Source organism: Mobula hypostoma, chromosome 4, assembly GCF_963921235.1.
Source record: "Mobula hypostoma chromosome 4, sMobHyp1.1, whole genome shotgun sequence".
In the NCBI taxonomy this organism is placed as follows: domain Eukaryota; kingdom Metazoa; phylum Chordata; class Chondrichthyes; order Myliobatiformes; family Myliobatidae; genus Mobula; species Mobula hypostoma.
Window position 1 is genome coordinate 116,744,679 of NC_086100.1, and position 24,790 is coordinate 116,769,468.

The window sequence follows — 24,790 nt, forward strand, 5'->3', positions numbered from 1 at the left end:
GGGTACAGAACGTTACTGTACAAGCTGATCTGGAGTGAGGGTACAGAATGTTACTGTACAAACTGATCTGGAGTGAGGGTACAGAATGTTACTGTACAAACTGATCTGGAGTGAGGGTACAGAACATTACTATACAAACTGATCTGGAGTGAGGGTACAGAACGTTACTGTACAAGCTGATCTGGAGTGAGGGTACGGAACGTTACTGTACAAACTGATCTGGAGTGAGGGTACGGAACGTTACTGTACAAACTGATCTGGAGTGAGGGTACAGAATGTTACTGTACAAACTGATCTGGAGTGAGGGTACGGAATGTTACTGTACAAACTGATCTGGAGTGAGGGTACGGAATGTTACTGTACAAACTGATCTGGAGTGAGGGTACAGAATGTTACTGTACAAACTGATCTGGAGTGAGGGTACAGAACATTACTATACAAACTGATCTGGAGTGAGGGTACAGAACGTTACTGTACAAGCTGATCTGGAGTGAGGGTACAGAATGTTACTGTACAAACTGATCTGGAGTGAGGGTACAGAATGTTACTGTACAAACTGATCTGGAGTGAGGGTACAGAACATTACTATACAAACTGATCTGGAGTGAGGGTACAGAACGTTACTGTACAAGCTGATCTGGAGTGAGGGTACGGAACGTTACTGTACAAACTGATCTGGAGTGAGGGTACGGAACGTTACTGTACAAACTGATCTGGAGTGAGGGTACGAAATGTTACTGTACAAACTGATCTGGAGTGAGGGTACGGAATGTTACTGTACAAACTGATCTCAGTGAGGGTACGGAACATTACTGTACAAACTGATCTGGAGTGAGGGTACAGAATGTTACTGTACAAACTGATCTGGAGTGAGGGTACAGAATGTTACTGTACAAACTGATCTGGAGTGAGGGTACAGAATGTTACTGTACACACTGATCTAGAGTGAGGGTACGGAATGTTACTGTACAAACTGATCTGGAGTGAGGGTACGGAATGTTACTGTACAAACTGATCTGGAGTGAGGGTACAGAACGTTACTGTACAAACTGATCTGGAGTGAGGGTACGGAATGTTACTGTACACACTGATCTGGAGTGAGGGTACAGAACATTACTGTACAAACTGATCTGGAGTGAGGGTATGGAACGTTACTGTACAAACTGATCTGAGTGAGGGTACGGAACATTACTGTACAAGCTGATCTGGAGTGAGGGTACGGAACATTATTGTACAAACTGATCTGGAGTGAGGGTGCGGAATGTTACTGTACAAACTGATCTGGAGTTAGGGTACAGAATGTTACTGTACAAACTGATCTGAGCGAGGGTACAGAATGTTACTGTACAAACTGATCTGGAGTGAGGGTACGGAACATTACTGTACAAACTGATCTGGAGTGAGGGTACAGAATGTTACTGTACAAACTGATCTGGAGCGAGGGTACAGAATGTTACTGTACAAACTGATCTGGAGTGAGGGTACAGAATGTTACTGTACACACTGATCTAGAGTGAGGGTACAGAACATTACTGTACAAACTGATCTGGAGTGAGGGTACAGAACGTTACTGTACAAACTGATCTGGAGTGAGGGTACGGAATGTTACTGTACACACTGATCTGGAGTGAGGGTACAGAACATTACTGTACAAACTGATCTGGAGTGAGGGTACGGAACGTTACTGTACAAACTGATCTGAGTGAGGGTACGGAACATTACTGTACAAGCTGATCTGGAGTGAGGGTACGGAACATTATTGTACAAACTGATCTGGAGTGAGGGTGCGGAATGTTACTGTACAAACTGATCTGGAGTGAGGGTACGGAATGTTACTGTACAAACTGATCTGGAGTGAGGGTACGGAATGTTACTGTACAAACTGATCTGGAGTGAGGGTACAGAACATTACTGTACAAACTGATCTGGAGTGAGGGTACAGAACGTTACTGTACAAACTGATCTGGAGTGAGGGTACGGAATGTTACTGTACAAACTGATCTGGAGTGAGGGTACGGAATGTTACTGTACAAACTGATCTGGAGTGAGGGTACGGAATGTTACTGTACAAACTGATCTGGAGTGAGGGTACGGAATGTTACTGTACAAACTGATCTCAGTGAGGGTACGGAACATTACTGTACAAACTGATCTGGAGTGAGGGTACAGAATGTTACTGTACAAACTGATCTGGAGCGAGGGTACAGAATGTTACTGTACAAACTGATCTGGAGTGAGGGTACAGAATGTTACTGTACACACTGATCTAGAGTGAGGGTACAGAACATTACTGTACAAACTGATCTGGAGTGAGGGTACAGAATGTTACTGTACAAACTGATCTGGAGTGAGGGTACGGAATGTTACTGTACAAACTGATCTGGAGTGAGGGTACAGAATGTTACTGTACAAACTGATCTGGAGTGAGGGTACAGAACATTACTATACAAACTGATCTGGAGTGAGGGTACAGAACGTTACTGTACAAGCTGATCTGGAGTGAGGGTACAGAATGTTACTGTACAAACTGATCTGGAGTGAGGGTACAGAATGTTACTGTACAAACTGATCTGGAGTGAGGGTACAGAACATTACTATACAAACTGATCTGGAGTGAGGGTACAGAACGTTACTGTACAAGCTGATCTGGAGTGAGGGTACGGAACGTTACTGTACAAACTGATCTGGAGTGAGGGTACGGAACGTTACTGTACAAACTGATCTGGAGTGAGGGTACGGAATGTTACTGTACAAACTGATCTGGAGTGAGGGTACGGAATGTTACTGTACAAACTGATCTCAGTGAGGGTACGGAACATTACTGTACAAACTGATCTGGAGTGAGGGTACAGAATGTTACTGTACAAACTGATCTGGAGCGAGGGTACAGAATGTTACTGTACAAACTGATCTGGAGTGAGGGTACAGAATGTTACTGTACACACTGATCTAGAGTGAGGGTACAGAACATTACTGTACAAACTGATCTGGAGTGAGGGTACAGAACGTTACTGTACAAACTGATCTGGAGTGAGGGTACGGAATATTACTGTACAAACTGATCTAGAGTGAGGGTACAGAACATTACTGTACAAACTGATCTGGAGTGAGGGTACAGAACGTTACTGTACAAACTGATCTGGAGTGAGGGTACGGAATGTTACTGTACACACTGATCTGGAGTGAGGGTACAGAACATTACTGTACAAACTGATCTGGAGTGAGGGTACGGAACGTTACTGTACAAACTGATCTGAGTGAGGGTACGGAACATTACTGTACAAGCTGATCTGGAGTGAGGGTACGGAACATTATTGTACAAACTGATCTGGAGTGAGGGTGCGGAATGTTACTGTACAAACTGATCTGGAGTGAGGGTACAGAATGTTACTGTACAAACTGATCTGGAGTGAGGGTACAGAATGTTACTGTACAAACTGATCTGGAGTGAAGGTACAGAATGTTACTGTACAAACTGATCTGAGTGAGGGTACAGAATGTTACTGTACACACTGATCTGGAGTGAGGGTACAGAACATTACTGTACAAACTGATCTGGAGTGAGGGTACAGAACGTTACTGTACAAGCTGATCTGGAGTGAGGGTACAGAATGTTACTGTACAAACTGATCTGGAGTGAGGGTACAGAATGTTACTGTACAAACTGATCTGGAGTGAGGGTACAGAACATTACTGTACAAACTGATCTGGAGTGAGGGTACAGAATGTTACTGTACACACTGATCTAGAGTGAGGGTACAGAACATTACTGTACAAACTGATCTGGAGTGAGGGTACAGAACGTTACTGTACAAACTGATCTGGAGTGAGGGTACGGAATGTTACTGTACACACTGATCTGGAGTGAGGGTACAGAACATTACTGTACAAACTGATCTGGAGTGAGGGTACGGAACGTTACTGTACAAACTGATCTGAGTGAGGGTACGGAACATTACTGTACAAGCTGATCTGGAGTGAGGGTACGGAACATTATTGTACAAACTGATCTGGAGTGAGGGTGCGGAATGTTACTGTACAAACTGATCTGGAGTTAGGGTACAGAATGTTACTGTACAAACTGATCTGAGTGAGGGTACAGAATGTTACTGTACAAACTGATCTGGAGTGAAGGTACAGAATGTTACTGTACATACTGATCTGAGTGAGGGTACAGAATGTTACTGTACACACTGATCTGGAGTGAGGGTACAGAACATTACTGTACAAACTGATCTGGAGTGAGGGTACAGAACGTTACTGTACAAGCTGATCTGGAGTGAGGGTACGGAACGTTACTGTACAAACTGATCTGAGTGAGGGTACCGAATGTTACTGTACAAACTGAACTGGAGTGAGGGTACGGAACGTTACTGTACAAACTGATCTCAGTGAGGGTACAGAATGTTACTGTACAAACTGATCTGGAGTGAGGGTACAGAATGTTACTGTACAAACTGATCTGGAGTGAGGGTACAGAACATTACTACACAAACTGATCTGGAGTGAGGGTATGGAATGTTACTGTACAAACTGATCTGGAGTGAGGGTACGGAACGTTACTGTACAAGTTGATCTGGAGTGAAGGTACAGAACGTTACTATACAAACTGATCTGGAGTGAGGGTACAGAACATTACTATACAAACTGATCTGGAGTGAGGGTACGGAACGTTACTGTACAAGCTGATCTGGAGTGAGGGTACAGAACATTACTATACAAACTGATCTGGAGTGAGGGTACGGAACGTTACTGTACAAGCTGATCTGGAGTGAGGGTACAGAACATTACTTTACAAACTGATCTGGAGTGAGGGTACGGAACATTATTATACAAACTGATCTGGAGTGAGGGTGCGGAATGTTACTGTACAAACTGATCTGGAGTTAGGGTACAGAATGTTACTGTACAAGCTGATCTGGAGTGAGGGTACGGAACGTTACTGTACAAACTGATCTGGAGCGAGGGTACAGAATGTTACTGTACAAACTGATCTGGAGTGAGGGTACAGAATGTTACTGTACAAACTGATCTGGAGTGAGGGTACAGAACATTACTATACAAACTGATCTGGAGTGAGGGTACAGAACGTTACTGTACAAGCTGATCTGGAGTGAGAGTACAGAATGTTACTGTACAAACTGATCTGGAGCGAGGGTACAGAACGTTACTGTACAAGCTGATCTGGAGTGAGGGTACAGAATGTTACTGTACAAACTGATCTGGAGTGAGGGTACAGAATGTTACTGTACAAACTGATCTGGGGTGAGGGTACAGAACATTACTATACAAACTGATCTGGAGTGAGGGTACAGAACGTTACTGTACAAGCTGATCTGGAGTGAGGGTACGGAACATTACTGTACAAACTGATCTGGAGCGAGGGTACAGAATGTTACTGTACAAACTGATCTGGAGTGAGGGTACGGAACGTTACTGTACAAACTGATCTGGAGTGAGGGTACGGAATGTTACTGTACAAACTGATCTGGAGTGAGGGTACGGAATGTTACTGTACAAACTGATCTCAGTGAGGGTACGGAACATTACTGTACAAACTGATCTGGAGTGAGGGTACAGAATGTTACTGTACAAACTGATCTGGAGCGAGGGTACAGAATGTTACTGTACAAACTGATCTGGAGTGAGGGTACAGAATGTTACTGTACACACTGATCTAGAGTGAGGGTACAGAACATTACTGTACAAACTGATCTGGAGTGAGGGTACAGAACGTTACTGTACAAACTGATCTGGAGTGAGGGTACGGAATGTTACTGTACACACTGATCTGGAGTGAGGGTACAGAACATTACTGTACAAACTGATCTGGAGTGAGGGTACGGAACGTTACTGTACAAACTGATCTGAGTGAGGGTACGGAACATTACTGTACAAGCTGATCTGGAGTGAGGGTACGGAACATTATTGTACAAACTGATCTGGAGTGAGGGTGCGGAATGTTACTGTACAAACTGATCTGGAGTTAGGGTACAGAATGTTACTGTACAAACTGATCTGAGTGAGGGTACAGAATGTTACTGTACAAACTGATCTGGAGTGAAGGTACAGAATGTTACTGTACAAACTGATCTGAGTGAGGGTACAGAATGTTACTGTACACACTGATCTGGAGTGAGGGTACAGAACATTACTGTACAAACTGATCTGGAGTGAGGGTACAGAACGTTACTGTACAAGCTGATCTGGAGTGAGGGTACAGAATGTTACTGTACAAACTGATCTGGAGTGAGGGTACAGAACATTACTGTACAAACTGATCTGGAGTGAGGGTACAGAATGTTACTGTACACACTGATCTAGAGTGAGGGTACAGAACATTACTGTACAAACTGATCTGGAGTGAGGGTACAGAACGTTACTGTACAAACTGATCTGGAGTGAGGGTACGGAATGTTACTGTACACACTGATCTGGAGTGAGGGTACAGAACATTACTGTACAAACTGATCTGGAGTGAGGGTACGGAACGTTACTGTACAAACTGATCTGAGTGAGGGTACGGAACATTACTGTACAAGCTGATCTGGAGTGAGGGTACGGAACATTATTGTACAAACTGATCTGGAGTGAGGGTGCGGAATGTTACTGTACAAACTGATCTGGAGTTAGGGTACAGAATGTTACTGTACAAACTGATCTGAGTGAGGGTACAGAATGTTACTGTACAAACTGATCTGGAGTGAAGGTACAGAATGTTACTGTACAAACTGATCTGAGTGAGGGTACAGAATGTTACTGTACACACTGATCTGGAGTGAGGGTACAGAACATTACTGTACAAACTGATCTGGAGTGAGGGTACAGAACGTTACTGTACAAGCTGATCTGGAGTGAGGGTACGGAACGTTACTGTACAAACTGATCTGAGTGAGGGTACCGAATGTTACTGTACAAACTGAACTGGAGTGAGGGTACGGAACGTTACTGTACAAACTGATCTCAGTGAGGGTACAGAATGTTACTGCGCAAACTGATCTGGAGTGAGGGTACAGAATGTTACTGTACAAACTGATCTGGAGTGAGGGTACAGAATATTACTACACAAACTGATCTGGAGTGAGGGTATGGAATGTTACTGTACAAACTGATCTGGAGTGAGGGTACGGAACGTTACTGTACAAGTTGATCTGGAGTGAAGGTACAGAACGTTACTATACAAACTGATCTGGAGTGAGGGTACAGAACATTACTATACAAACTGATCTGGAGTGAGGGTACGGAACGTTACTGTACAAGCTGATCTGGAGTGAGGGTACAGAACATTACTATACAAACTGATCTGGAGTGAGGGTACGGAACGTTACTGTACAAGCTGATCTGGAGTGAGGGTACAGAACATTACTATACAAACTGATCTGGAGTGAGGGTACGGAACGTTACTGTACAAGCTGATCTGGAGTGAGGGTACGGAACATTATTATACAAACTGATCTGGAGTGAGGGTGCGGAATGTTACTGTACAAACTGATCTGGAGTTAGGGTACAGAATGTTACTGTACAAGCTGATCTGGAGTGAGGGTACGGAACGTTACTGTACAAACTGATCTGGAGTGAGGGTACGGAACGTTACTGTACAAACTGATCTCAGTGAGGGTACGGAACGTTACTGTACAAACTGATCTGAGTGAGGGTACGGAATGTTACTGTACAAACTGATCTGGAGTGAGGGTACAGAACATTACTATACTCACGCCGGGGTCACGGGAGTCAGACAAGTGGGTCACGGTTAGGAGGGGGAAGGGGAAAAGGCAGGTGATGGGGAGTACCCCGGTGGCTGTGCCCCTTAACAACATGTACTCCTGTTTGAGTACTGTTGGAGGGGACAGCTTACCCGGGGGAAGCGACAGTGGCCCTGCCTCCGGCACAGAGTCTGGCCCTGTAGCTCAGAAGGGTAGGGCAAGGAAGAGGAGGGCAGTTGTGATAGGGGACTCGATAGTAAGGGGGTCAGATAGGCGATTCTGTGGACGCAGTCCAGAGACTCGGATGGTAGTTTGCCTCCCTGGTGCCAGGGTCCGGGATATTTCTGATCGTGTTCAAGATATCCTGAAGTGGGAGGGTGAAGAGCCAGAGGTCCTGGTACATATAGGTACCAATGACATAGGTAGGAAAAGGGATGAGGTCCTGAAAGAAGAATATAGGGAGCTAGGAAGGGAGTTGAGAAAAAGGACCGCAAAGGTAGTAATCTCGTGATTACTGCCTGTGCCACGCGACAGTGAGAGTAGGAATGCGATGAGGTGGAGGATAAATGCGTGGCTGAGGGATTGGAGCAGGGGGCAGGGATTCAAGTTTTTGGATCATTGGGACCTCTTTTGGCGCAGGTGTGACCTGTACAAAAAGGACGGGTTACACTTAAATCCTAGGGGCACCAATATCCTGGCAGGGAGATTAGCGGGGGCTACTGAGGTGACTTTAAACTAGAATGCTTGGGGGGTGGGAATCAAATTAAAGAGGCTCGGTGTGAGGAGGTTAGTTCACAACAGAGGGATGGGAACCAGTGCAGAGAGACAGAGGGGTGTAAAGTGAGCATAGAAGCAAAAAGTACAAAGGGGAAAAGTAAAAGTGGCAGGCCGACAAATCCAGGGCAAGCATTAAAAAGGGCTAAGAGAGTTGTAAAAGAGCGCCTGAAGGCTTTATGTGTCAATGCAAGGAGCATTCGTAATAAGGTGGATGAATTGAAAGTGCAGATTGTTATTAATGATTATGATATAGTTGGGATCACAGAGACATGGCTCCAGGGTGACCAGGGATGGGAGCTCAACGTTCAGGGATATTCAATATTCAGGAGGGATAGACATGAAGGAAGGGGAGGTGGGGTGGCGTTGCTGGTTAAAAAAGAGATTAACGCAATAGAAAGGAAGGACATAAGCCGGGAAGATGTGGAATCGATATGGGTAGAGCTGCGTAACACTAAGGGGCAGAAGACGCTGCTGGGAGTTGTGTACAGGCCACCTAACAGTAGTAGTGAGGTCGGAGATGGTATTAAACAGGAAATTAGAAATGTGTGCAATAAAGGAACAGCAGTTATAATGGGTGACTTCAATCTACATGTAGACTGGGTGAACCAAATTGGTAAAGGTGCTGAGGAAGAGGATTTCTTGGAATGTATGCGGGATGGTTTTTTGAACCAACATGTCGAGGAACCGACTAGAGAGCAGGCTATTCTGGACTGGGTTTTGAGCAATGAGGAAGGGTTAATTAGCGATCTTGTCGTGAGAGGCCCCTTGGGTAAGAGTGACCATAATATGGTGGAATTCTTCATTAAGATGGAGAGTGACATAGTTAATTCAGAAACAAAGGTTCTGAACTTAAAGAGGGGTAACTCTGAAGGTATGAGTCGTGAATTAGCTAAGATAGACTGGCAAATGACACTTAAAGGATTGACGGTGGATATGCAATGGCAGGCATTTAAAGGTTGCATGGATGAACTACAACAATTGTTCATCCCAGTTTGGCAAAAGAATAAATCAAGGAAGGTAGTGCACCCGTGGCTGACAAGAGAAATTAGGGATAGTATCAATTCCAAAGAAGTAGCATACAAATTAGCCAGAGAAAGTGGCTCACCTGAGGACTGGGAGAAATTCAGAGTTCAGCAGAGGAGGACAAATGGCTTAATTAGGAAGGGGAAAAAAGATTATGAGAGAAAACTGGCAGAGAACATAAAAACGGACTGTAAAAGCTTTTATAGATATGTAAAAAGGAAAAGACTGATAAAGACAAATGTAGGTCCCCTGCAAACAGAAACAGGTGAATTGATTATGGGGAGCAAGGACATGGCAGACCAATCGAATAATTACTTTGGTTCTGTCTTCACTAAGGAGGACATAAATAATCTTCCAGAAATAGTAAGGGACAGAGGGTCCAGTGAGATGGAGGAACTGAGCGAAATACATGTTAGTAGGGAAGTGGTGTTAGGTAAATTGAAGGGATTGAAGGCAGATAAATCCCCAGGGCCAGATGGTCTGCATCCCAGAGTGCTTAAGGAAGTAGCCCAAGAAATAGTGGATGCATTAGTGATAATTTTTCAAAACTCGTTAGATTCTGGACTAGTTCCTGAGGATTGGAGGGTGGCTAATGTAACCCCACTTTTTAAAAAAGGAGGGAGAGAGAAACCGGGGAATTATAGGCCGGTTAGCCTAACGTCGGTGGTGGGGAAACTGCTGGAGTCAGTTATCAAGGATGTGATAACAGCACACTTGGAAAGCGGTGAAATGATTGGACAAAGTCAGCATGGATTTGTGAAAGGAAAATCATGTCTGACGAATCTCATAGAATTTTTTGAGGATGTAACTAGTAGAGTGGATAGCGGAGAACCAGTGGATGTGGTATATTTGGATTTTCAAAAGGCTTTTGACAAGGTCCCACACAGGAGATTAGTGTGCAAACTTAAAGCACACGGTATTGGGGGTAAGGTATTGGTGTGGGTGGAGAATTGGTTAGCAGACAGGAAGCAAAGAGTGGGAATAAACGGGACCTTTTCAGAATGGCAGGCGGTGACTAGTGGGGTACCGCAAGGCTCAGTGCTGGGACCCCAGTTGTTTACAATATATATTAATGACTTGGATGAGGGAATTAAATGCAGCATCTCCAAGTTTGCGGATGACACGAAGCTGGGTGGCAGTGTTAGCAGTGAGGAGGATGCTAAGAGGATGCAGGGTGACTTGGATAGGTTGGGTGAGTGGGCAAACTCATGGCAGATGCAATTTAATGTGGATAAATGTGAAGTTATCCACTTTGGTGGCAAAAATAGGAAAACAGATTATTATCTGAATGGTGGCCCATTAGGAAAAGGGGAGGTGCAACGAGACCTGGGTGTCATTATACACCAGTCATTGAAAGTGGGCATGCAGGTACAGCAGGCGGTGAAAAAGGCGAACGGTATGCTGGCATTTATAGCGAGAGGATTCGAGTACAGGAGCAGGGAGGTACTACTGCAGTTGTACAAGGCCTTGGTGAGACCACACCTGGAGTATTGTGTGCAGTTTTGGTCCCCTAATCTGAGGAAAGACATCTTTGCCATAGAGGGAGTACAAAGAAGGTTCACCAGATTGATTCCTGGGATGGCAGGTCTTTCATATGAAGAAAGACTGGATGAACTGGGCTTGCACTCGTTGGAATTTAGAAGATTGAGGGGGGATCTGATTGAAACGTATAAGATCCTAAAGGGATTGGACAGGCTGGATGCGGGAAGATTGTTCCCGATGTTGGGGAGGTCCAGAACAAGGGGTCACAGTTTGAGGATAGAGGGGAAGCCTTTTAGGACCGAGATTAGGAAAAACTTCTTCACACAGAGAGTGGTGAATCTGTGGAATTCTCTGCCACAGCAAACTGTTGAGGCCAGTTCATTAGCTATGTTTAAAAGGAAGTTAGATATGGCCCTTGTGGCTACAGGGGTCAGGGGGTATGGAGGGAAGGTTGGGTTCTGAGTTGGATGATCAGCCATGATCATAATAAATGGCGGTGCAGGCTCGAAGGGCCGAATGGCCTACTCCTGCACCTATTTTCTATGTTTCTATGTTTCTAAACTGATCTGAGTGAGGGTACGGAATGTTACTGTACAAACTGATCTGGAGTGAGGGTACAGAACATTACTGTACAAACTGATCTGGAGTGAGGGTATGGAATGTTACTGTACAAACTGATCTGAGTGAGGGTACGGAACGTTACTGTACAAACTGATCTGGAGTGAGGGTACAGAACGTTACTGTACAAACTGATCTGGAGTGAGGGTACAGAATGCTACTGTACAAGCTGATCTGGAGTGAGGGTACAGAATGTTACCATACAAACTGATCTGGAGTGAGGGTACAGAATGTTACTGTACAAGCTGATCTGGAGTGAGGGTACAGAATGTTACTGTACAAACTGATCTGGAGTGAGGGTACGGAACGTTACTGTACAAACTGATCTGGAGTGAGGGTACAGAATGTTACTGTACAAACTGATCTGGAGTGAGGGTACGGAACGTTACTGTACAAACTGATCTGGAGTGAGGGTACGGAACGTTACTGTACAAGCTGATCTGGAGTGAGGGTACGGAACGTTACTGTACAAACTGATCTGGAGTGAGGGTACAGACTGTTACTGTACAAACTGATCTGAGTGAGGGTACGGAACGTTACTGTACAAACTGATCTGGAGTGAGGGTACGGAACGTTACTGTACAAGCTGATCTGGAATGAGGGTACGGAACGTTACTGTACAAACTGATCTGGAGTGAGGGTGCGGAATGTTACTGTACAAACTGATCTGGAGTGAGGGTGCGGAATGTTACTGTACAAACTGATCTGGAGTGAGGGTGCGGAATGTTACTGTACAAACTGATCTGGCGTGAGGGTACAAAATGTTACTGTACAAGCTGATCTAAGTGAGGGTACAGAATGTTACTGTACAAGCTGATCTGGAGTGAGGGTACGGAACATTACTGTACAAGCTGATCTGGAGTGAGGGAATGGAATGTTACTGTACAAACTGATCTGGAGTGAGGGTACAGAATGTTACTGTACAAACTGATCTGGAGTGAGGGTATGGAATGTTACTGTACAAACTGATCTGAGTGAGGGTACAGAATGTTACTGTACAAACTGATCTGAGTGAGGGTACGGAATGTTACTGTACAAACTGATCTGGAGTGAGGGTACAGAATGTTACTGTACAAACTGATCTGGAGTGAGGGTATGGAATGTTACTGTACAAGCTGATCTGGAGTGAGGGTACAGAATGTTACTGTACAAGCTGATCTGGAGTGAGGGTACAGAATGTTACTGTACAAACTGATCTGGAGTGAGGGTATGGAATGTTACTGTACAAGCTGATCTGGAGTGAGGGAATGGAATGTTACTGTACAAACTGATCTGGAGTGAGGGTACAGAATGTTACTGTACAAACTGATCTGGAGTGAGGGTATGGAATGTTACTGTACAAACTGATCTGAGTGAGGGTACAGAATGTTACTGTACAAACTGATCTGAGTGAGGGTACGGAATGTTACTGTACAAACTGATCTGGAGTGAGGGTACAGAATGTTACTGTACAAACTGATCTGGAGTGAGGGTATGGAATGTTAATGTACAAGCTGATCTGGAGTGAGGGTACAGAATGTTACTGTACAAACTGATCTGGAGTGAGGGTACAGAATGTTACTGTACAAGCTGATCTGGAGTGAGGGTACAGAATGTTACCGTACAAACTGATCTGGAGTGAGGGTATGGAATGTTACTGTACAAGCTGATCTGGAGTGAGGGTACGGAACGTTACTGTACAAACTGATCTGAGTGAGGGTACGGAATGTTACTGTACAAACTGATCTGGTGTGAGGGTACGGAACGTTACTGTGCAAGCTGATCTGGAGTGAGGGTACAGAACATTACTATACAAACTGATCTGGAGTGAGGGTACGGAACGTTACTGTACAAGCTGATCTGGAGTGAGGGTACGGAACGTTACTGTACAAACTGATCTGGAGTGAGGGTACGGAACGTTACTGTACAAACTGATCTGGAGTGAGGGTACGGAATGTTACTGTACAAACTGATCTGGAGTGAGGGTACAGAATGTTACTGTACAAACTGATCTGGAGTGAGGGTACGGAATGTTACTGTACAAGCTGATCTGGAGTGAGGGTACGGAACGTTACTGTACAAACTGATCTGGAGTGAGGGTACGGAATGTTACTGTACAAGCTGATCTGGAGTGAGGGTACGGAACGTTGCACTACAAACTGATCTGAGTGAGGGTACGGAACATTACTGTACAAACTGATCTGGAGTGAGGGTACAGAATGTTACTGTACAAACTTATCTGGAGTGAGGGTACGGAATGTTACTGTACAAGCTGATCTGGAGTGATGGTACGGAATGTTACCATACAAACTGAAGTGGAGTGAGCATACAGAACATTACTGTACAAGCTGATCTGGAGTGAGGGTACGGAATGTTACTTTACAAGCTGATCTGGAGTGAGGGTACAGAATGTTACTGTACAAACTGATCTGAGTGAGGGTACAGAACATTACTGTACAAGCTGATCTGGAGTGAGGGTACAGAATGTTACCATACAAACTGATCTGGAGTGATGGTACGGAATGTTACCATACAAACTGAAGTGGAGTGAGCATACAGAACATTACTGTACAAGCTGATCTGGAGTGAGGGTACGGAATGTTACTTTACAAGCTGATCTGGAGTGAGGGTACAGAATGTTACTGTACAAACTGATCTGAGTGAGGGTACAGAACATTACTGTACAAGCTGATTTGGAGTGAGGGTACGGAATGTTACCATACAAACTGATCTGGAGTGAGGGTACAGAATGTTACTGTACAAACTGATCTGGAGTGAGGGTACAGAATGTTACCATACAAACTGAAGTGGAGTGAGGGTACAGAATGTTACTGTACAAGTTGATCTGGAGTCCTCATGCATGACGCACAAAACATCAACATGCAAGGTTAGCGTAAGTTATCCAGAATGTTCCCTTTCATTGCAAAAGGTGGAGAGCATTATTGTTATGAAGTTTTGATCTAGTTTTACAAGGTGTCAGTAAGACCACACTTGGAATAATGCATACAATTATATTAGCAGAAGGATATATTAAAGGCAATGCAGATAATGTTTCCTTCGATGAAGAGATGATGTATGAAGAAGGATTGAGCAGGTTGGAACAGTGCTCACTGGAGTTAGGAAGGAGAGGCATCAAATTCTGAAGTGTTTTATCTGATGGGGTCACTTGATCTGGGGATGTAATTTCAGATTAATGGGTTGTCCATTTAAAGCAGAGATGAGGACAAATTTCTTCTGTCAGAGGGTCACGAATCATTAGAATTGTCTATCCCAGAGAGCTGTGGAATCAAGTGTCATTGGAAATGTTCAAGGTAGAGACTGAAAGATGTTTGAAGGACCAAAAAGCCACGAACTATAGGAACAGAGTAGGAAAGTAGTGTTGATGTCAAGATTGGATCAACCATGATGAATTCAATGGCAGTGTAGTTTTGAGGGGCTGTTTGCTCTTGTTTCTTAAAATCTTATGTTCTTGTAAGAGGAGCCACAGTTTTAATATGAAAAGACTTTCAGTTAGGATTATAGGGTAAAGAATGCTCATAATACTTTTTCTAAAATTATTTTTAAAATCACTAATTGATTGTTAATTCTGTGTTTTATTTTCAAGTATTTATTTTTAAGTTGTTTTAAAATGTTGGTTTTTAAATTCTGTTAACATCTAAATTATTTGTTTTATTTTGTTTCTCTAACTTGTGAATGTTTTTGAATGGTTTTTGTTGTCTCAGAAATATTTAGGAACATTCAAAATGCCTTTAATCAATTATCTGACGTAGCTGGCTGTCAGTTATTTTCTGTGTGCTGCTGCATGTGATCCCACAGAGTGCAAAATGACTTCTATCGTGCAGTGTCTTATATCTAATGATGTCCCCCAGTGTCTTCCAAACATTCTCGCCGAGTGAATCATGATATATAAGTGGATATTTCGTTCCCGTAGGGTCACCAGCTATTACAAATTCTGCAGGCAACATCTGTGGAAAGAGAAACAGGTAACATTTCAGGTCTGTGGTACTGAATACTGAGTAAGTGCAACACAGGCTTGTGTAATTTTTCCCTCACCTCTCCAGCTCCAACACTATTTTGCCTTCATTCTAATTCAAGTGTTCCTTCCCAATATTTCTCTCTCCAGCAATCTGGCTGATCTGCTGCTTCTGACGCTGTCAGTTTTTATTTCAGCTCTTCAGCATTTTGTGTACTTCACTTCAGTTATCTGAAGGTATTGTAGCTTCCTTCTTAATCTAATGTGTACTGTGCCCCCATGATTCTTGGTAGAAAGAATAGGGATGGCTGCAAATTCCATGCACTGGTATGTGTGTATATTTTTCATTTGTCTGGAGACAGGAAAAACATCTTCAAAGGAAGGTAACTATTTTTAACATTGATATCAGTCAGACTATTCAAGGTTACATAAGCATTAATGGGTGACAATACCTTTATCTCAGTTCAAGGCAGAGATAAAATTGATGGCTTATTCTATAACTCAGTGAAATAACCTACAAGGGAAAATGCCTATCAAGCTCATATTTCTGAATAATTCTTTGTCAATCGAAAAATGTTTTTTAACTTTGGTATTTGCACATCAAATACTTTGTGTTTACTGTGGTTGGATGAAGTATTTTCAAGCATATGTGTGGAATAAATGATAATTAGAAAGAGTCAAAATGCTGGTTAGTGGACTTGTTTGCTTTGGCACTATATAATCATAGCCAAATACTGTTGAACCTGAGTGGTTCTCATTACATCTACTTTTCTAAGAAACTGAAATCAAAGAACTTTTCCATGGAAGTGTACAAAAGGTACCATTAATGTTGCTGTACGCACAATATTGAAATGTATAAATCATGTTTATGTGCATCAGCTATACAGTCTCTGCACAGCAGCAGCTACAGTATGTAATACACTGTAGAGAAAAGCTGACCGGTGAAAAATTAATCCCCTATGATGAGCTGAAGAGGTTGACGGTGTAAGGTGAAGAGTTGTTACAGTGAACTGAAACAATCAGTGCCTACTGGTCAGCTGGCAATCAATCCCAGGCTGAAGTGAGTTACCCAAAGACCATTCAAAACTTTGGATATACAGTTGAGGTTTGAGTCTTGAGATTTGTAATTGTGAGGTTTTACTGAACAAAGGAGTAATGCAAGTTCTGGTTTTGTTCTATCTCCTGGCTTCAAATCTCATTCGTAGTTAATAGGTGCACAAACACATCAAATTGGCGACATGGTGCTATATTGACATGTTAATTTCAGCAGAAGACTTACACAAAACTCTACAACCATAGCAAGCTCAATTTGAGGTGACCTAGCTGAAGTTAGATGAAAACTTAACCAGTGTGTTCAACGATGTGGGTGTCAAACACTGAACAGAACTCATGTGAGTCGGTTGTTGCATCCATTATCAACTTTCAGTTCAATGCCACTTTGAGAATTACATTTGAAGCATGGCTTAAATGTTATGAAGATATACCAGGTGTCCCCTGCTTTTCAAACGTTCGCTTTACAAAACCTCACTGTTACGAAAGACCTACATTAGTACCCTTTTTTCGCTAACAGAAGGTGTTTTCATTGTTACAAAAAAAGCAGCACGTGAAAAAAATCAGCGCCTGATACAAGGCAGCGCACGCCCTGAGCAGCCGCTCTCCCCCGGATTCGGAACTGCATTCTCGCCGGCATTGCTTAAACATGTGCCTGTGAGCAGCCGTTTGCAAGATGAGTTCTATGGTATCGGAAAAGCCTGAAAGAGCTCTTAAGAGTGTTACACTTAGCGTAAAACTAGACATAATTAAGCGTTTTGATCGTGGTGAACAAAGTAAGGACAAAGTGGGTTTGGCTTGTGGAAGCGAACGAACATGATGTTGAAGAGGTTTTGGCATCCCATGACCAAGAACTGATTGATGAAGAGCTGATGCAATTGGAAGAGGAAAGGAAAACAATTGAAACCAAATGAGTAATGATAAAGTACAACTTTAACTTTGAAAGGGTACGTCGGTCTAGGGGATATTTGCAGGATAGTTTGAGTGCTTACAAAGAACTGTGTGATAGAAATGCGCGAGGCTCAGCAGTCAAGAAAGCCTTCCGCATCAGCCACAGCAGACGACGAACCTTGACCTTCGACATCGAAGCCGGCAGTCATAGGAGAAGATGAGCTGCCTGCTCTAATGGAAACAGACAACGAGATGACACCACAGTGTCCCACCACCCCAACACCCAGGCCGTGGACAGATACCGATTTGCGGAGATTGCAGCGGTAGCCAGGAGACACACAACACATCTTTAAGAAAAAGCCGAAATAAACATATTAATTAATTAGGTGCCGCCCAGCACATAATTGTCGGCCCAGATTAGAGGCAATGCAATCGGCAATCGGCACTGATCTGGGCCGACAATTACATGCCGGGTGGCACCTAATTAATTAGCATGTTTATTTCGGCTTTTTTCTTAAAGATGTGTTGTGTGCCTCCCGGCTACCGCTGCATGCTTCGCGGATCAGTATTGGTTCACTGCCCGGAGGGTGGGGGCCACTGCACCACCCAGCTCCGACGACTCAGTCTAATACACCACCATCAGTGTGCTCTACGCTTTCCCAATTCCGGTAAGTGATACTACACTGTACATATTATTTCTACTTTATATCAGCTGTGTACTTTTACATGTTATTTGGTATGATTTGGCAGCTTCATAGCTTAAAGGTTACTGGAGAGCGCTTGCGCCGTGTTTTTGCTGACGGCACTTGCGTGAGATTTTTGCTATGGAAAACAGTTCAGGCAATGATTGTGGAAAAGTATTTCTACTTTATATAAGCTGTGTATTTATCATATCATTCCTGCTTTTACTATATGTTACTGCTATTTTAGTTTTTATGTGTTATTTGGCATGATTTGGTAGGTTATTTTTGGGTCTGTGAACGCTCATAGAATTTCTTTGCTTCTTCGCTTTACAACATTCCGGCATATGAACTGTTTCATAGGAACGCTCTACCTTCGGATGGCGGGGGAAACCTGTTCTCAGGGTTGAGATTGCCAGTAAAGATGACTTGTGGAAGACAGGCACCTTGCTCCGAAAATTGGGTAGTGCTGAGCATCAGTGTTATTTCAATGTTGTTCTAAGAACCCATGTGACCTACTGTTTGACAAAACTGTCCAACAGCTAACAAGTATTTATAGAGAGAAGTCATCTCTTTTCATTGCTTACTACCAATGCCTAAAACTTGTTAAACATGATGCCGATGACTTCAGCACATATGCTGGTGTCATGAATGTGAAAAGTTCAAGCTGGGTAACATAACCAAATCACAATTCAAATTTCTGATATTTATTTCTGGATTTCAGGCATTGCCAGGTGATGCAGACATTTGCAAATGGCTTCCGACAAGACCGTAGCAAGACTCTGATATGAATTTACAAGCTGTCACTCAAGAATGTCAGCATTTGATCAACCAGAAACATAATTTCAGTCTGATCAAACGGAACCATATCAGTGCAGTTCCCAATGGCCCAGACATCATCACTCAGCAGCTCTCCAAGCAGCCAAACACAGCTTGCTGGAACTTCAAATAAATATGTTGATGCACCTTCTCCTGGGGGCAAAGTCAATCTTGAACATGACTATTAATTTTATTGTAGATTTCCATGGCTGAGAGGAACCCGTCCAAACCCAGACATTGAGGTACAGTCACACCCTCACCCAAACAGCTTGGCATTGACTGGATGGACAACCTTGATCCCTGGAGCGTCTCCCTGGATGACATGTATAGGAGTAGAACTGTGGTGCGTGGCATTATGCAAGAAACTGCCAATAGAAAAAACGGATTTGCAGCAAATGCCAACAGTGGAGGATGGTAGAAGTCCCAAAGAAGGCTTTTGCTACCCTCCACTGTGCTCAAGGCCAGTGGAACACAAGGAGAAGAATTTCTTAAAGCCATGGAAATCTACAATAAAATTAATGGTCATGTTCAAGTTTGACTTTGCCCCCAGGAGAAGGTGCATCAACATATTTATCAACAATCTGTTAATCAAGTTACAACTCGATACATCGTCAGACATTATCATAATCTCCAAATGTAGATGGCAGGCACCAGTCAAATCAACTTATCATTCCAACTGTTGTGCATTGGATGGAACACTAAAGCTGACTGGTAAAATGCTCTGCATGGTGAAGCTGAATGGTAACCAAGTCAATGTACGTGTTACCTAACAGACCAGCCAGATCTGAATGCCCTTGGCATTGACTGGATGGACAACCTTGATCCCTGGAGCGTCTCCCTGGATGACATGTATAGGAGTAGAATTCGGCCATTTAGCCCATCAAGTTTGCTCCACTATTTCATCACGGCTGATCCACTTTTCCTCTCAGCCTCAAACTCTTGCCTTCCCCCCGTATTCCTTTATGCCCTGACCAATCAAGAGTCTATCAACATGTATCTTAAATATATATGAAGACTTGGCCTCCACAGCTGCCTGTGGCAATGAATTCCACAGATTCACCACTCATTGCCTAAAGAAATTCCTCCTCAGCTCTGTTCTAAAAAGACAACCCTCTATTTTGATGTTGTGTCCTCTGACCTTAGAGACTTCCTCCATAGGAAACATCCTCTCCTCATATACCCTTTTGAAGCCTTTCACTATTCGATAGATTTCAATAATGTTACCCCTTATTCTTTTAAATTCCTGTGAATACTGGCCCAGCACCATCAAATACTCTTCATATGACAAGCCACTTATTCCTGGAATTATTTTTGTGAACATTCTTTGAACCCTCTCTAGTTTTAGTACATCCTTTCTAAGATACAGGGCACAAAACTGGACACAATACTCCAAGTGGGGTCTCACCAGTGCGTTTTATAAAGTCTCAATATTACATCTTTGCTTTTATATTCTATTCTGCTTGAAATGAATGCTAATATCGCATTTGCCTTCCTCACCACAGACTAAATCTGCAAATTATTCTTCAGGGAATCCTGTACAAAGATTCCCAAATCCCTTTGCACCTCAGGTTTTTGTATTTCCTCTTCATTTAGAAAATAGTCAATCCTTCTATTTCTTCTAGCAAAGTGCATCACCATACACTTCCTGACACTATATTCCATCTGCCACTTCTTTTCCCAGTCTCCTAGTCTGGCTAAATCCTTCTGTAGTCTCCATATTTCCTCAAAACTACCTGCCCCTCCACCTATCTTCATATGGTCTGCAAACCTTCCAACAAAGCAATTAATTCCATCATTCAAATCATTGACATACAACGTAAAAAGAAACGGTCCCAGCATTTACCCCTGTGGAACACGACTAGTCACTGGCAGCCAACCAGAAAAGGTTTTCTTTATTTCCACACTTTTCCTCCTGCCAAACAGCCACTGCTTTATCCATGCTAGAATCTTTCCTGTATTATCACGTTAAGCAACTTCATGTGTGGCATCTTGTCAAAGGCCTTCTGAAAATCCAAGTACACAACATCAACTGATTCTCCTTTGTCTATCTTGCTTGTTATTTCTTCAAAGATTTCCAACAATTTTGTGAGGCAAGATTTTCCCTTGAGGAAACCATGCTGACTATGGCCTCCAAGAACCCTGAAACCACATCCTTAACAATTGACTCCAATATCTTCCCAACAACTGAGGTCAGACTAACTGGCCTATAGTTTCCTTTCTTCTGCCTCTCTCTCTCCTTGAAGAGTTGAGTGACATTTGCAATCTTCTAGTCTTCCGGAACCACTCCAGAATCAGCCACCTCTTGCAGAACCCTGGGGTGCACACTATCTGGACCAGGCGACTTATCTACCTTCAGAGCTTTTAGTTTCCCAAGAGCCTTTTCTTTAGTAATGATAACTTCACACATTTCATGCCTCCTGACACCTGAAACTTCCACCATACTGCTACTGTCTTCCACAGTGAAGGCTGATGCAAAGTACTTACTCAGTTCATCTGCCATTTCCTTGTACCCCATTATTACCTGTCCAACATCAATTTTCCAGTGGTCCGATATCCACTCTCACCTTTCTTTTTCGTTTTATGTATCTGAAGAACCTTTTGGTATCGTCTATAACATTATTGGCTATCTTGATTTTGTATCCCATCTTTACCTTTTTAATGACTTTTTTTAGTTGTCTTCTGCTGGTTTTTAACAGCTTCCCAATCCCCAAACTTCCCACTAATGTTTCCTCTATTATATGCCCTCCCTTTGGCTTTTATGTTGGCTTTGACTTCCCTTGTTAGCCTTGGTTGTGTCCTCTTGCCTTTAGAATGCTTCTTCCTTTTTGGGATGTATATATCCTGTGACTTCCAAATTGCTTCCAAAAATTCCAGCCATTGCTACTCTGCCTTCATCCTTGCCAGTGTTCTTTTTCAATAAATTCTAGCCAATTCCTCTCTCATGAATCTAATTTTTTTTACTCCACTGTAATACTGATACATCTGACTTTAGCTTCTCCTTCTCATATTTCAGGGTGAATTGGATCATATCATGATCACTTTCCCCTGAGGGTTCTTTTACCTTCAATTCTCGAATCAATTCCAGTTCATTGCACAACAGCTAATCCAGGATGGGCTCAGTTACGAACTACTCTCAAAAAATCATTTCGTAGACATTCTAGAAATACCCTCTCTTGGAATCCCACACCAACCAGATTTTCCCGATCTTTCTACATATTGAAATCCCCCATAACTATTGTAACATTGCCCTTTTGACATGCACTTTCAAGCTCCTGCTGTAGCTTGTAGAGTGTGATGTATGTATCTACTTCTTTTAGGGCAATGACTCCTCTTTGCGCTACATATGATCTGTTGTCTACACATGCGCATTGCTCTCTCTTGCTGCAATGTGATTACACCAGTTAAAGCCATCTCCCACGTGCGTGCTTTTATTTAATTGACATGTAGTTGTGCACAGACACAACAAATTGGTGAACCTGAATGTCAGAAAATATCATGAACTGCACTGACAGTTACGGGTCAAAACAGTGAGAGGGAAGAGTTAAACAGTATGAAGTAGACTGTCACAGACACTAACAAAGGGACACGTGAGCACAGCATATTACACAGTAAAACGTGCAACTAGCAAAGTTAAAGTGAAAATAATGAGGTGAGGTCTTCATTAGGGAACGTTGATAAATTTGATCATGTTAATAAAGACTGGAAATCATATATCAAGAGGGTTGAACTGTATTATAAGGCAAACTACATGATTGAGCAAAAGAAAGCCCCCGCGCATCTTCGCTTAATAGGTGCAAAAACGGATCGTCTCTTATGCAACTTAGTAATCCCTGCAAAGCCAGTAAGCAAGACGTTTGACAAAATTTTTACAATTTTACAAAACCACTTGAGCCCTAAACCACTGGTAATAGCTGAGAGATTTGGATTTTACGAAAGGAACCAGTCAAAGGATGAAAGCTTTTCTGAATACTTTGCAGAACTTCGCACACTTTCCCAGTACTGTGACTTCAGAGGTGGACTTCCTGATGCATTAAGGGATAGGTTTGTATGTGGCATGCATAGTCAAAGCACTCAAAAGAGGCTACTGTCAGAAAGAGACCTAAACTTAGAAGGGGCATTGACCATTGCAATATCATGAGAGACTGCAGCAAAGGATTCAGCAGAACTACAGAAAAGAAGGATAGAATGTGAAATGCATAAATGTCCCTGAATGGTGCAAAAAGCCAAAAATGTCATTGATGTGGCAAATCCTCTCATGATGCAAGTGACTGTTGGCTGAAAGAAAAAGTTGGCAGAAAGTATCACAGACAAGGTCACAGAGAGAGAGTTTGAATGTTAGCCAAAAATGCATAACCAAACAGCAGAACCACACAAAGTGAAAAGTTTCACACACAAAACTAAGCAAATACTTGAAGTAACTGAATGTGAAACTGACAACACAGAGTCTGACAAAGGTGAATTGTCATGCTTAGAAGTGCATAGCATTACTGAAGCAGATCACAATATAATATGGATCACAATAGCTGTGTCTGGAGGAAAATTGAAAGCAAGGTTAGCCTGGACACAAGGTTAGCTTAGCCTGTAATTTCAGAAGCTGACTACAACAGACTATTTTCTAAGATACCATCAGAGAAGACTTCACTGATGCTAAAGATCTACGCAGGCAAAGAAATCTCTCCCAAAGGCAAACTGAAAGTGAATGTGATGTATGGAGGCGAAGTACAGCAGTTAGATCTTTGCGTATTGAAAAGTGGAGGGCCAGGCACCTTTTGGAATGCAAATGGTTGCGAAAAATCCAATTAGATTGGCACTCGATCAAAGCTCTCAGTGTGGCGTCAACAGGCAGCTGCAGAGTAAATGTTAGCAATAACAAGAGACTGACGCAGCTGCTTAATGCTAATGAGAAGGTGTTTGAGAAAGGGATTGGTAAACTTAAAGGCATGAAGTCCAGAATTGCACTGGATGAAGCAGCAACACCAAGATTCCAATAAGCGCATTCTGTACCTCATGCATTACCTCCTAATGTGGATACTGAACTTCAGAGCTTGAAGGCATCTGGAATTCTCTCCAAGGTTGAGTGGAGTGATTGGGCCAGGCCCATTGACCCTGTGATTAAGAAAGGGAAGGCTGGAGCTGTTCACATATATGGGGGTTTCAAAGTGAGCATCAGTTGAGTACTGTGCAGTATCTCCTGCCATGAATAGAAGACCTTTTTGCATCTTTGACAGGTGGGGAGAGGTTTTCAAAGATTGACTTGTCACAAACCTATCTGCAAATGGAGATTGAGGAGTCAAGCAGGAAGTTCCTCACAATCAATACTCACAACGGACTGTTCCAGTATAACCATTTCGTCTTTGGTGTTGAATCAGCTCCAGCAATTTGGGAAAGAACAAAGGACCAAGTGCTCCAAGCTATCCCAGGAACACAGTATTACTTTGATGACATCTTTGTGAGTGGCAAAAATGATGAAAAGCACCTCCAAAATCTTGATAAAACGTTTACCAGGCTGAGTGAGTGCGGTCTGTGTGCAGAGAGTGAGAAATGTGAGCTTTTCAAGAATGAAATCTCATATTGTGGACGTGTCATTGAGAACCATGTCTTACGTAAGGCACAAGAGAAGGGTGAAGCAGTGCTGCAGGTACCCAAACTGGAAAATGTGTCACAACTCAGGTCATACTTGGGCCTTGTAAACTACTACCACCGGTTTCTCCCAAACATTGCTACAGTGCTGCACCCATTGAACACTGTTACAGACAGGATCAAAGTGGAATGGTCAGAAAGATGTGAAAAAGCAT